Genomic DNA, 2973 nt, shown 5'->3' on the forward strand with positions numbered 1-2973 from the left:
TCACGGTGATGGAAAAGTCGCCGGAGATGGAAATAGTTGCCGCTACCTACAGGCTGCCGCTGAACAATCGTCGGTGGTTCAACCATTACGATTTGGGTGAGAGAAATATTCATTTATCACAAGGGTATTTTGATACTTCATATTTTACAAGGGTATTTTGGTATTTAAAATAATATATAGTTGCTGACATCAGTAAATAAGGTATATTCCTTAACGGTGGCTGACGGTAGGGGGTCTGAGTCTAATTTGGTGAAATAAAGGGGGTATTCTTATAATTATGGCATTCTCCAAGGGGTGGCACTGTAAATTACCCAAATATTAAAGATAAATAAATAAATAAAGTTACTTATGACTTCAATCCTTGATCTCTTTGTTTAGCAAAATTAAAAATAAAAATAAATTAAATAAAAAAAAAAAAAAAAACCCTTTGGTTTGAGCCATTTTGATTATCCTTTGGGGCAAAAAAAAAAAAAAAAAAAACTCTCCAGTCATCCTACAAATGACATTAATGAAGTCATCTTACAAGTACTAATGAAGGACATTAATGAAGTGGCTCCTATGATGAAGTTAAAAGTGAATGAGTATCCAAAATTTTTGGAATATCAATTATTTCTCCAATTTATAGGAGCATTTAGGAAGTTTCTGGTTTATGATGGCTAAAGTTTAATATTGATGGTTGTTCCCTTGGAAATTCATGTAATTCAAGTGTAGGTGGTATTTTTATGAACTTTGACGGCTTGTCAAAAGGGAATTTTCAACTTTCCTTAGGGTCCACTCAAATTACTATGCTAAATTTGCTGCCTTTTTCTTTGAGACCCATTTCACTAAATGCAAAGGTTTTTATATCTTTGGGTTGAATGTGATTCTATTGTAGTGGTAAGTGGCAACAAGCGTCTCAAACTAAAACATCCCATTGATATTCGGGCAGTAGTGGATGGATTTAGTGGTTACATTTCTTTTATTATATTGAAAATTACCCAAATTATGAGAGAAGGAAATATTGTTGCAAATCTTCTCGTGAAAAGGGATATGTTGTCTTGATCTTTCATATTTTGGATGATACATCATGATTTTATTAATGATGAAGTCCTTTGGGATGTACGAAAGAGAGCAATATTTAGATTTATTTCCACTTGATTTTATCTTCTTCATTTGTATTTTCTATGTTTGGATTGTATTTTCTATGTTCGGATTCTTCTACTGATGGCAATGTCATAGGTTGGGTTCTCTAGACATTGATAGATGGGCTGTAAGTCTCTGCTGATGGTAATGCCGAAGGTGGAACTTAAAGTTCTTTCTATTTCTACGTTGGACTTTAAGGAGGAACTTAAATTTCTTCACTATAGAAATTCGAATACGTTGGACTCCAAGAGTTGAAGTAATGGATCGAGCAAGAAAGAGAACATGGAATGGATTTTACTGTATTCAAGAAAAGATCCATTCTTGACCCCATTTGAAATTTGACATTGGAATGCGTAACACACTTTAATTATCACTCTAGAATGCAGTCATCTAGACCTAGAACATGTTCTGAGAATGCATATCAAACACAACCTTGGATTGCTTTAGAAAATAAAAAATATAAAAATATACAATGTACAAAGTCAACTACATGAAGGGATATATGATTGAGTTTGGTTTATTAGTTTATAATTTTTCATCTTTTATAAATGATAAGAAAAAAAAAATGAACTGAAATGAAACGAAAAATATATGGTTATAAAATAAACAGGAAAAAAAAATCTACTTAAAGACTTCAATCCATTGATCTCTTTAGTTTGAGCCACTTGACCTAAAAAATCAACATTTAGATTGAGTCAAATATGAAAAATACAAATACAAAGTCAACTATATACTATGATTTTTTATTTTTTATTTTTTGGAGAGGATTGGGTATGCTAGTAGGTTACCCAGGAATAAGGTATACTAGCATTTATTGATCGTTGAATTTTGTCAATTTCATTTAAATCATTGGATTTATATTGATTGAAATTCGCTTTTTTTTTTTTATATAATAAAAGCCAAGAAATGAAAAGTAATTAAATTGAAATGAGAAATATAGTGTTACAAGCTCCATTTGTAAAAGGGGGGAAAAATAATTTTTTCACGAAAAGACATCAACACCAGTTTTGGAGAACAAAAAATAACTCAACCAGATAGCTTGTGACCAAGGGAGAGGTTAAGAACAAAAAGGCTAACATCACATACATATGAGAAAACAATTGGAACCTATTGTAGACTGGTCCACAAAATGGTGTGCTCACTCATGCTTGTCTCGGAGATAAAGGTGGGACCCATACGAGGGAGCCAACCAATATTTGGGTTTTTATTTTTATACTTTTTAGGTAAGAGAGCCAACCCATTGGTAAAGATGAGCTCCTTGTGCTACTCTAGTTGGCCTGTATTACTTGGCTCTTTATGCAACCAATGATCTTCATATACCATGTACTACATCATCCTTCTACATAATTCACAATCAGCCATCCACCTCTTTCTAAGCCTTTCAAGATACTTTACTTTTTTTTTTGGAGCATTTTTAAAAGATACTACAGGTGTGCATATCTCTATTAGTATATAAATTTCGGGGAGGCCATTTAATTTCTTATTTGATAATTAACAACCTAGAATACAAAGTAAAAAAAAAAATACTTATTTAAAAGTGTTATGATATAATACAAATTCATCATAATACTTTCTGCTATAAGTTTTCTTTCTTGGTAGGCAACAGAGAAATATATTTTATACAAAAGCAAAACCATTACCGATAGCATGTTTGTATTTTATATTTTTATTTAAAATATAAAATAAATGTTTATGCATCTTTATTTAATTTGGGTAACCTTAACTTTATGTAATTATGCACAAACATATTTTTATGCAATGCAACTTTTACATATTTATCTCTCTCTCTCTCTCTCTCTCTCTCTCTCTCTCTATTTAATATCCTTCTTTTTAAGTTTATTTTTACTTTCT

The sequence above is a fragment of the Macadamia integrifolia genome, unplaced genomic scaffold, assembly GCF_013358625.1.
Source record: "Macadamia integrifolia cultivar HAES 741 unplaced genomic scaffold, SCU_Mint_v3 scaffold1695, whole genome shotgun sequence".
Taxonomy (NCBI): Eukaryota; Viridiplantae; Streptophyta; class Magnoliopsida; order Proteales; family Proteaceae; genus Macadamia; species Macadamia integrifolia.